Source organism: Ailuropoda melanoleuca, chromosome 10 (assembly GCF_002007445.2).
Source record: "Ailuropoda melanoleuca isolate Jingjing chromosome 10, ASM200744v2, whole genome shotgun sequence".
NCBI classification, from domain to species: domain Eukaryota; kingdom Metazoa; phylum Chordata; class Mammalia; order Carnivora; family Ursidae; genus Ailuropoda; species Ailuropoda melanoleuca.
In genome coordinates this window covers 101,955,926-101,968,333 of record NC_048227.1, presented here as the reverse complement: position 1 = coordinate 101,968,333, position 12,408 = coordinate 101,955,926, and the positions used below count along the sequence as shown (strand labels likewise).

At 43.8% G+C, this 12,408-nt stretch overlaps 1 long non-coding RNA gene across 1 annotated transcript; it reads left to right on the top strand.

The window, feature by feature from the left end:
* The first annotated feature begins 866 nt into the window (after window positions 1-866).
* Window positions 867-5,450, top strand: LOC117804034. The gene is made up of 4 exons (XR_004628203.1): window positions 867-956; window positions 1,189-1,722; window positions 2,662-2,732; window positions 3,114-5,450. It is a non-coding gene; the product is annotated as an uncharacterized LOC117804034 (long non-coding RNA).
* The last annotated feature ends 6,958 nt before the right edge of the window (window positions 5,451-12,408 follow it).

Sequence of the window (12,408 nt, the reverse complement as noted above, 5' to 3'; positions counted from 1 at the left end):
TGTGAGTGAAATCATATGGTATTTGTCTTTCTCTGACTTATTTCACTTAGCATTGTACCGTCTAGTTCCATCCATGTTGTTGCAAATGGCAAGATTTCATCTTTTTTATGACCGTGTAATATTCCTCTGTGTGTGTGTGTGTGTGTGTGTGTGTGTGTGTGTGTGAGAGAGAGAGAGAGAGAGAACATATTACATCTTCCTTATCTAGTCATCTATTGATACTTCGGTTGCTTTCATATCTTGGGTATTATAAACAATGCTACAGTGCAATTAGAGGTGAATATATTTTTTTGAATTAGTATTTTTGTTTTCTTTGGGTACATAACCAGTAGTGGAATTACTGGTTCCTATGGTAATTCTTATTTTTGATTTTTTGAGAAACCTCCATACTGCTTTCCGTAGTGGCTGCCCCATTGCCGTTCTCACCAACAGTGCATAAGGGCTCACCTTCCTCCTCATCCACACTTTCTCACGTCTTTATTTATTTATTTTAAAGATTTTATTTATTTATTTGACAGAGATAGAGACAGCCAGCGAGAGAGGGAACACAAGCAGGGGGAGTGGGAGAGGAAGAAGCAGGCTCATAGCGGAGGAGCCCGATGTGGGGCTCGATCCCATAACGCTGGGATCACGCCCTGAGCCAAAGGCAGATGCTTAACTGCTGTGCCACCCAGGCGCCCCTCTCGTGTTTTTAATTTTAGCCATTCTGACAGATATAAGGTGATATCTCACCGTCGTTTTGATTTGCATTTTCCTGATCCTGATGATGAGGGATGTGGAGTATCTTTTCATGTGCTGTTTGCCCTTTTCTATTTCTCATCCCTCCACCAACCAAAACTGACAGATTTCCCCTCTTTCAGGTCATCTTGCTGCTCTCAGTGTAGAACCGAAGCGGAGACAAAAAGCTTGATCCGAGCTGCTCCGGAGGTGCTTGGCTGCCCACGTGCCCAGCCTAGGTGAGCTTCCTTCTGCTCAGGTACCAATTCGTGGTCTAAAACACTGTGACTGGGAGCAGAGCTGCTCTGTATAAAGAAGGTGGGTTGAGGCCATGTTCTCAGAACAGGACTGCTTCCTGGCAAGGGTGTGGACTCCCCGCCATAGCGGTTGAGTGACGCAGGGCGGGGGGTGGATGTAAGGAAACAGCATGCGCATGGGCGTGAGCGTTAACTGTTGTTCCTTTTCTTACAGATGACTCGGAGGGATATTCCTGAGCAAGATACAGGGTTTTCTCCATGGAGCTAAATATAACTTTTGAGCAGGGAATATGGTGACTCTGCCAGGGGAGGGATCCCAGGCTGAGCCAGAGGGCCAGGGATGGGGCAGGCCAGGGATGGGAGGCTAGGAACGCTTCTCAGTGGACCTGATACGCAGATTGAGTTGAGGAGCTGTGGAACCAGCTCTCCAGAAGCGTCTCCAGCACAAACTCAGAAGGATAGAGAAAGAAAAGAAGGGGACTGGAATTGAGGAGACAGCATGCTGACAGAAAGCACAGCTTGACTCAGGGAGGCTGAGAAAGTGGTGAAGGACCATACCAGAAGAAAGGCTTGTTTGAAACACCCTATGGCAGAGCCCAAGTGACACTGTTTAAAGCGGCATGTGGAATGACGGCCAAGGCCAGTGTTCTCCTGGAAGTTCAAAGTGTGAGAATGGGATGGAGCCAGCCAGGAAAACACTCTGCTTCTCAGAGGACTTCAAAGACTGAGAGAAGACACAGAACTGGAGGTAAGACGAGGAAAAGAACTAGGGACTCAGGGGAAGAGCTAAGAGGAGGAGCTTCGGACAAGTGCTCCCCAAACGTGCTTCCTGAGTAAGTGCCATGGGGCATAGATTATGTAGGTCTTGCTTGGTGCTCAGTACAATGTCTGGCACAAAGTAAGTACTCGACACACATTTGTTGATAAAAGCATAAGAGTGCTCCAAGAAGATACATCATATAATAGGTGTCATTGCCAAGTGTGTTTGGGGCAAGCTCCAATAATGCTTTATCTTTAGGAAATGTTCAAGTCGCATTAGCAAGTTCAAAGCTCTGAGAAATCCCAAAGGAAAGAAACTTGTCTAACTCTCCTTAACCCAGTGTTTGCCGTATTATTTGGTCAGAACGTTCCCCCACCCTAGTTGTCACCTGTTCACACTTGAAGGAGCACAGGTTCCTTGGAAGATACAAAGACAGAATCAGGAAGGAGCTGGAATCCATGCCAAGACAAAGAGAGATCTGAGACTGTGGGTTCTTGGAGAATGAGGTGGGTGTGCAGGACGTGGCCGGTAGAGAGGGTGAGTGTAGTAGAGCCTTGTGCCTGGACCCAGGGCCTCCTGCCTCCCCTTGGGTGTGTTTGTCAAGAGAAGTGGTGGCGGAGCCCACAACTAGGCAAACTCGGGAGAAGGATGGCCTAATAAGGTCAATGTTCAGTTCGTTCAAGGTGGGGAGGGGGCAGGGTCTACACAGCAACCCTCATGCTGGTGTCTCGCAGGTGTTTGTTGGACCTGGAGGTGTTCTTCAGAGATGTATCACATGACACCCCAAAAGCAAAGGCATTTTATGTCAATTTCTATGTAATTTTTTCCTTTCTCCCTCCCTCTCCCTCCCTTCCTCACTCCCTTCCTTCCATCCTCCCTCCCCTGCCCATTCCTTCCTAAAAGGGGGGTTTGTGTTTCTCTTCCCAGGAGTGTAGACTATGAAAGAAATCCTTCCTCTTGATCCTCTGACTCCGGATGTATCCTCATCCATTCATTCGGTCAGTATTTGAAGTGCTGCTGATAGGGGTGGGGGAATGCAGCCTTCGAGTCTTAGATAATAAAAAAGAACACCAAGACAATCTAATTAAATTCCCAAGTGGAAAGTTTACACCAGTGATTTTTGAACTCGATCATTGAAGAATCGCTAGGAAAGTTAAAAAAAGACACATCCTTGTGTGTCAGGGGTCAGAATCCTGGATTTCTAACTGTTGTAATTGCAAGAGCATCCCAGGACATTGTCCTGGTGTGTGTGCTCAGCACTGCAGTGTGCGTTAGTGTTTGGAAAATGCTGTAGACCACAGGCCATCTCTCTGAGGGCACAGATGGACACACATCTGACCGACTAGCTGGGTTATCATGCTTGTCCCCCTTGCTCATAGGAAGGTGCAGAGGAGGGAGCCAAGCCCTTGGGACCAGACAGACAGCCATCTGCCACACAGAGGCCTGCTCATATGCCCGGAAAGTCGAGAGCCACACAGGCTGCATTTCTGCTCCACGGGCCTTGAAGTGGAGAAGACGGCTTGCTGCCATTTTATTCGGTCCTGTGGCTCCCGTGAAACTCCAGTCCCCACGCTCCTCACTGGGCCTCTTAAAGGTCCATCTGTTTCCCCTCTCAACAAACTGACCTGTGTGGGCAATAATACCGAAGACCCTCCTCCAAGCTGTGACAGATCATTGAAAATTGCTAGGAAAAGAACTGCATCATAACGACCCCAATACTACGTCAGACCCGGAGATCCCTAGGCGTGCTTTCTACCCCCAGAGTGTTTTCAGAGCATGTGTCACTGCTTTGCGGCAGGCTTGTACTGTGAGCATCCTCATAACGGACACTTCCTCTGCGGCCCAGTTTACTTTTTTATACGCTTAGTCATGCATACAGATCCTAGCCGTGGCGACTGACTCAAAATAACTCATTTGGGGGCACTACAAAAAGAGTCTTTATCGGCTGTTTTAATAACAACACAGCCCACATTAAACAGCTCAGTTTGGCTGCTTAGATATTCCTTCTCAAATCATGTCATATACATTTTTGGAAACTACATTAAAATACTACGTATTCTCCCATCCTCCAACCCTTCAGTCTTTGTTTATTGCTTTAGTTCATTCCTGGATTTTCTCCCTAAGCTGTGGGTAAGGAGTGCCACGGATAAGTTCATTTTTTTTGCTTCAAAGTGACAGAAATGTCTGATTTCTCTCTGGTTTTGGAAAAACTGAGTAGTCATAGAAGATCTAAAGCAGAAAATCTCAAACCTCTTCAAGGGAGCTGCCTCTTGCTCTCCTTTCCTCTCTCCTTCTCTTTCTTCTTCCTGTCCTTTCCTTCCCTCCCTCCATGTTTCCTAAATATCTGTAATGTGCCCGCCATTGTTCTAGATGAGGAATCAGACACAAAGGGGAGCAAGTACAGTGTCCCACAGTCTTCTGAATGTCTTTAAGAAGACAACCTGAGAAATAGATAACATGGCTTTCGTTGGTATGAAATCATCCCAAGATGTCCCTGCATGCTTCGGGGGACACCTTCCTGGTTCATAATTCCTTTTCCTGCAGACTTCTCTGTTCAGGGCACAGGCCTAGAAAGGCACGAGACCGAGGACTTTATTACTCACAGCAGCTGACGTGAGACAACATTTTTTGGTACTGGTCCTGAGCCCCACTTCCACAGGGCAACGTGGAGAGGGACAGATGACCCGTGTCACACCCACACATGGCAGCTTGCTTACGAGAGAGGATTCCTGATTGCAGAGAACCCAAATCTTTTTCAATGCCTACCCTTTTCTTCAATAGGAGACCTTACTCAACTTCTGAGAGTGCTTGATAGGCGTGGAGATTCTCCCCCTGTACGCCTTTCTCTTGCCCTCTGGAATCCAAATAAAACTAAAGGAGCTGTCAAGTGTCAGGTGAGACGTAAGTGCCTCCCTCCCCTCCACTGCCCCCCTCCGGTTAAAGCCCCAGCTATTGTCCCTGCCCTGTTGGCTCTCTTTTCCTACTCTGCCTTCTCCTTCTTACCCTTGTCCGTATTCTGCTCAGCTGGGAGCACAGGCCTGAGCGCTGATGGCGTAGGAGCTCCAATTTGAGATCCATTTATCAAGAGCTGGAATTGGCAAACCATGGGCCCAGCCAAATAGATTGCAGTCTGTTTTTGTGCATCTCTGGAGCTAGGGGTGATACTTAGATTTTTAAAAGGGTGTGTGTGTGTGTGTGTGTGTGTGTGTGTATAAAACAATATGAGACAGAGCCCGCAAACCTGAAATATTTACTATCTCAAACTTTATAGGAAAAGTTTGCCAACTCCTATTGTAGGAGAAATTGTCATGTTATAGGGGAAAGGGGACCATACAGAAAACAGCAGCATGGATGGACGTGCTGGGGGACCGGGCTAGCATGCTATCTCTTCATTCTTCGAGGCATCCTGCGTACCTCCTTGGTAGAGAGCAGACTGTATGATCTTCTTCATGCCTTAGAAAGTGCAAATTTCTCAGGCTCTAAAATCGTACTCTCCGTCTCTGTCTCTCTCCGTTGCTCTCTCTTACTGTTGTGAATTAAGTCAGGAAAAGTGAAGAGAAGCATGTGAATTATTGTTCCAATTATGATATGTGATTCAAACACGTGAGGGACCTTGGCTCATCTTCCTCTCCGGGTTAAGTGCAGTTACAGCATCAATTAGGATTTAGATGATGTTCTCAGATCTGGGGAATGGATTGCTGGGTGCCAGGAAAATAATACTACAGTGTCTGTGCATGCACGGAGCTAGCTGGACAGCTGCTCAAACGGATTTCCTTTGTGCCGTCCACCATCTGAGCTCTGTAGAAATTCTCTCCTTTCAAAGTCATCTTGGAGTCCCTGAGTCCTCAGAGCCCCGCATTATCTTAATTTTTTTAACCTCTCTGTCACATAAAGATTTCATATTTTTGCTTATACTTCATATACATTGAAACATGCTCATGCTTGAGAATATTGATGCTTCCTCTAAAATGACTGTGGATACTTTCTCCTTCCAGACTCTTTATGGAGTTGACTCCAGCCTCTAATCTTGGCCTTGAAAGGTGGCAAGCGGTTCAGTAACGTAGAATACAGGACACTGACTTAGCTAAGTCTGATTTTGACTCAATCAAGAGTGCTATTAAAAAAAGTGGACATTTGAATGGGGGTGGCTTGTCACCTTGAAGAGAGTAGCGGTTTTAAATCAATACACTCCAACATCTTAGAAACAGATGTTAATAAGATGCGGTATTTGAAGGACATTTCAGAAGAATAGGATTATACTGAGTACTTTTCTAGTGTTTATCAAATTCTTCCCAAGTGACCATGGAGTACAGAAAGGCAAGTGCCACCGTTCTCGGGGCTGTGAGTATATTCGCTTGTTTGATCACCACATTCCAAGAGCAGATGTGATTGTGCTCCTCAATGGACAGGGGAGGAAACTGAGGCACAGGGAGGTAAATGGAGTAGCTCAGATACAGAACCTGATGATTTAGTTCCAGAGCTTTCAGCCTTTTCTGACTGACACCTCATGCTCTCAGCATGCCTAGTCACGTGCTGGAAGGGGGATTCTCGACACTGGTCATGAATTACAGTCACCTGGGAAACGTTCAAAAAAATAATGTGGACTCGGATTCACTCAGCCTTTCTTATTGGGATTGTTGCATTTGGGGATTTTTCCTAGTATGTGATCAGAAAGAAGAATCACTCCTCCAAAGGATTGTCTCCAGATTCAAGTACATTCAATTGATACTTGGATTTTGATTTCATTAGTTAGATATTGTGGCCTGGATATTGGTAATTTTTAAACTCCCACATTATTCTCATGTGGAATTTGTCTCAATATTAGAAACTTCATAATGACTTTGCTCTTTGTAGGGCAACATTGCCTAGAGAGAGCTCATTTCGCCTTCCATCTAAAAATCCTTGAAGACCATTTAATCAGGTAGCTCTTAACATTAAGGAGTTTTACAGTATGGAGTTTCCTCAAAAAGTTAAAAGTGGAACTGCCCCACAGTCTTGGGTATTTACCCCCCAAAATACAAACACATTAATTCCAAGGGATACAGGCATGTGTATGTTTATAGCAGCATTATTTACTATAGCCAAATTATGGAAGCAGCCCAAGTGTCCATCAATAAATGAATGGATAAAGAAGATGTGATATAGATACATAATGGAATATTATTCAGATATAGAAAGAATGAAACCTTGCCATTTGCGATGACATGGATGGAGCTGGAGAGCATAATACTAAGGGAAATAAGTCGGTCCAAGAAAGACAAATACTACAGGATTTCACTCATATGTGGAATTTAAGACAAAGCAAACAAGCAAAGGAAAAAAAAAAAGAGAAAAAGAGAGAGACAAATCAAGAAACAGTCTCTAATTATAGAGAACAAACTGATGGTTCCCAGAAAGGAGATGGGCAGGGGCGGGGGGGAAATAGGTGAAGGGGATGAAGGAGGGCACTTGCTGTGATGAGGACCGGGTGCTGGATGGAAGTGTTGAATCACTATATTGTATACCTGACACTAATATAACACTGTATATTAACTGTACTGGAATTAAAATTAAAAAAATAAAGGAGTTTTCATGGCTCGTGCCAGTGCTTAACTCTATTCAAACCAAAGACCCTTTTTAAAAGGAAATATTTTGTTTTACCATACTCATAGGTCATATCACTCACCTAAATAGGTTAATTTTAAAATCCGTAAAATGCCCTGGATGTTAAATAAAGGAGAAGCAGCAAGAAGATAATTTGTAATGAAATAAGAGCCTTCATTTTCAGTATGCAAGTACTTAAGGCACAACCCCATGGAAGGATTTACCAGTGCTTACACCAGTACCATCTTGAATACGGCCACCGGGAGTGCATAACCACGCCGGAGTGTGGGACTGGTGACTGCCATGCTAGCAGCTGCGTTGCTGTTGAAGTTGTGATTTTTCAAAAACAATGAACAACCTTTGGTAAAATTTCAAATACAAAATGTACAATTTTCCTTTTGACTCATATAATGGCTGCATTCTTGGAAAATTCAGTGTCTACCAAAACTGCAAAAATACTTTCTAGATATATGTAAAAGTGAAGGCTCAGAAAACTATATGCAAATGTTTCACCTACATAACTGTCTGGTGGGACATTGAAAAGTCGTACAGAATTGCCTCATACCTTCCGGGCTCCCCCCCACTGAATGCAGGAACACCCAATATCCGTAATTATCAAAAAGCCCTACAAATGTCCAAAATGCTCCCTAGGGGGCGGTATCCCTCCATGGAGAACTGCTGGTTAGACTCCTGAGGATGACTAAAAGATGACGTTTCTCCAGAATAAATCCACATAGGTAAGAGTTGCCATTGGCAAGCAAATGTCTATAGTCTTATACGTGTGTGAAGAAGCGAGTTTGTGATGGGGGTGGGGCGTGCTAAGGGAAGGTAGCGAGGCTGTCCCCACACTACGACGCAGTAAGAGGAGACTTGAGATTTTGGCAGTCTGTGAGGTGGTGATTCAGTTATAAGGACACACACTGATATTTGACCTGAGTGTGCAAGAATCCAGTAACTTAGAAGTGGATCTGCCAGAAAACACACAGGATAGATTTTTGGAAGCTACGTTGGAAACTGTGATTGGCTGAGGTAGAACGAGCCATGCTTTCCAACATCTCGTCAGGCAGACTTCTCTGGAGCCTGTGTGTGCTGGGACATTCTTAGACTTCTGCCCTCAGCCAAACGTTCCCACTTCCTTCCATTCTCTTGCTAAATGAGAAAATCGCTACTTCTGGGGATTAAATGCTTCCCAACTACTTGGAAATTGTGATGGTGACTTGCAGTTCATGAATCATGAGGGATTACCGTGGGGCCTCACAAAGACCCATGGATGTGTACTAATGATAGACACCAAACAACACATCAGTACGTTGAGAGAAGTCCTTTACTTTCCCGTTTTGAACACTCTCCGTTTTAAAGCTATAAATAATGTCTGCTCTCCTTTTCAAATAATGCTCTTCTAGGGAGCCTTCATATCACCTCACACATATGCATTCGGGGATTTGCTTTAAATGCCATTTGCCACTGAGGAGAGTTAGGCCCTAATTCTTGCTGTGCCCACACATCCTGGAGGGGGGCTGGTGGCATGGCTCCCATCTTGTGAAAGAGGTAACACGTAATTCCACACTGGCCTCAGGGAAGTTCTCATATGTACATTAGGCTGGTTCCTTTGGCTGCAAGGGGAGGATTCTTGGGGCGTTCTGAACTGAGTTACAGCAACGTTTTAGAGCCAAAATTAGAGAAAACACGTTATGATGACTTTCACCATGTCAGAACTACCAATATTAAAAGATATTTCATGAAAACAGTTGGTAAATATAATTGGTGGTATAAAATATTCTGGTTTAACCACCCACCATTAAAGGAAAAACTTGAACTGAAAATCCTGATGTCAGGAAATATAATATAAATTTCAAGATAGCGGTTTGCCCCGTTGGAAAACCCACAAGCTTCAGGATCCAGCAGGCCTGTGTTAAAATCTTGGCTCCTCTATTTACCAGCCGAGGGGCCTGAAAGCTACTTAACTCTCTGAGTTTTAGCTTCTTTATCTGAAAAACATGGCTCAAAATATTTACTTTGCGAAGTGTGTTTTGCACAAGGTTAGCTGTGAGAGAGAAAGAGGGAGAGGTGGTTAGACTGAAAACTGTTTTCACCAGCAAGGAATAATAATAAGGAAATTAATGTATTACACTCTGTTTATGTTTCCAAACTAAGTGTTTATTTAGCTAGGACATTGTGCCTTGATAATGGCACCTCCCAAAAGAGAAAGCAGTAATCTTGCAAATATAATCAGTTATCAGAAATTCTGCATCACACACTATGCAGTTAAGCTTAGTTATCAACCGTTTGAGTGGGTCAAAATCAGTGGTTCTCAGGAATTTGGGGGGAACACCCCCTTGAGAATCTTGCAAGAGATCATCAACAAATGCACGTATCTTCATATAGCCACAAAAGTTTGTCAACAACTTCTAGCACACTAATCACAGACCCCTGAATTCCGTATAAGGACCTGTCAAGGGTCTGGAGCTTCTAGATGAAATCCCCAAATACACACTTTTTAAGAGATAGCTTTTACATTTGGGGTTCTCAATTTTGATCATCACTGCCAGGATTTAATTTTACTTTAAGCTAACATATACAACAAATTGCTCGTTAAAAAAGAGCAGAGATCATGGAAAAAAGAAATCTGCTCCAAAAGTGTGTATTGTCTGTGTTTGTTCTCTGCACATGCTTGTGAGGGAAGAGGGAAATATTTCAGAGAAGTGTTTATGACCTCGGGCATTTGTAATGAGCTGTAGTCTGAGTATCCCCTAGAACAGTTCACTTTGTCCCGTTGCTGGTAATCATTTCTTCCAGGGTCCAGCCACTTGCGAAAGAGAAAGGATGGGTCATGGAGGACTCGAGCTATTAAACAAGATGGATTCGGGGAACTTGGCTTCCTCGTGGTTTTGTTGTTAAGACAGTTGCTCTTTTGAGGGCTGGAAAGGAGAGGGTCTGCAGCCTGCTTGCCTCCCAGAAAGAGATTTTCCCTTGACTGGAGAGTCATGTGAAGCTTACTCCCTAGAAGGGCGATGCTTAGTCATCATTCAGACCTTTCATTGATTGCTTTGATTGGATCTGGGCCTCTCTGGATTGGCCTTGTTGTGGGACGATTTTATCTGGGCTGAGCAGGAGGACTCCAAGGCCAGTTAGGGAAGTGAAGGGCACTTTGGGGAAAGAACACCTACCAGTGGTCTTGGATAAAGTCACTTTCCCCTCAGGCTTTTAGTGTTCTCACTGTGAAAATATCTGAAGCAAGACTGTCATCTCCACAGTTCACCCATTCAGTGATTTCATTCAATTCAACAAATATTTATTAAGAGCTATTTGCCAGGAATGTTCTAGGCGTTTGGAACAGATCAGCAAACAAACAAAACTCACCATCTCCCCTGGAAGGTGTTGCTGGGGGGTGGGTGTTGGTTGGGGAGTATTGGGAATTATAATTATTCATGGAGTGGTCATTGAGAAGGAGATACTTGGGGAAAGACTTGGAGAAAGAAGGGGGAGATGGGGCAAAGCTTTCCAGGCAGAGAGAACAGCAGAGCAAAGTTCCCGAGGCTGGGGCACAGTCCTCAGAGGGGCAGTGAGGGGCCCAGTGCTGCTGCAGCTGTGAAAGCAGGTGGGAGGAGGAGTAGCCTATGAGGTCACAGACACAACGGGAGGTAGATACCGCTCATAGATGCCCTGGTTGGCCAATGGAACTTGCACTGGGTTTTGGCCCCATACACCCCTTGGGCCATGACCAATGGCCTCAGTATTGAACAGTGTGCAAAATAAGCTGAGTAGCCCTATGTTAATTCATGTAAGAGGAAAAGATGAAAATCCTCACCCTCCCCGTGATGGTGTTTGGGTTCAACAGGATTGCAATGTCCCGAGTGCCAACTAGTAAAACCACAGTACTTTGCTCTCCTTCCATGAAAGCCCATTCCTCTGCATGAGGGACTCCTGGAGTCTCATACAGGCTCAAAATGACCATGTCAGTCCTTCTGGCTTGCCACAGAGTCCTTTTTCTTTCTCATTGCCAAGCTCACAGTATCGCATAGAGCATGGCATTGACCCGGGGCGTTCTTGGCCCCATCACAAGGGGATCTAAGCCCAGCATCAGCTTCTGTCCTAGGGCTGCACTTGCTGGAATAGGCCCCCTCCTGAGAGTTAGTGACCCTCTCACACACTGTCAGCTGAGACCCTTGCTGTAGAAGGCTCCAGAGTGGCATGATGGTAGGAGTGAAAAAACAAAACCAAACATCTTACATTGACTCTCTTCACCCAAATACACTTTTAGCTTTATGAGAAATCGTGTAAGTTGGTCTAGTCATCCAAGTTTTCTGTGTGTGAAAAATGCGAATCATCAGAGTGTCTTGTCCTTTCTCATGGCGCTTTTGTAAGGAGTAAATGACAGGACATATAAAGCACTTAGCACAGTGTCTAGAACACAAGCATTTGATAAATGTATTTTTAAAACCTTCGAAATTTTCTGGAACAGAGCTAATGTAAAATATTTTCTCATGGGTGCCTTCAGAAACAGGTGTTAAGTGAAAGTTAGTACAATGTCTCCATAAAAAAAAGTTGGTGGTGTTTATGGAGAGATTTTAAAAGTTTTTATCCTGTTATGCAGTATTTCTGCTTCTCGGCTGTGCTATGGTTGTTTTCCAAAGTGTGAACAAGATATGCATGAATGTTTATCACAATATTTTTGTTACAAGATTTTTAATAATAGCAAAAACACTGGTGGCAACTTAAATGTTCAATGACATGTGTGGTGGGTAAAAATAATTATGACATTTGCAAAGATAGACTATTATACAGCAATTAAAAATAACATTTACACAGAATCTTCAATGACATGAGAAAATCTTTGTGACATGGCTTTAACTGGAAAAATCAGGAGGTAAAATTATATATGACACATATATAATTATATGTATTATATATAAAATACAGTGTATTACTCAACTTGGTAACAAATTATCTTCTATTAGAGACAAAAACTGAAGAGAAATGTGGATCCAAATGTTAATAGTGGTTATTTCTGGGTGGGGATTGCAGATATTTTGTTTCTTCTTTGACCTTTCTTTAATCTCTAAAATTAACATGGATTCTTTTTTTTTTTTT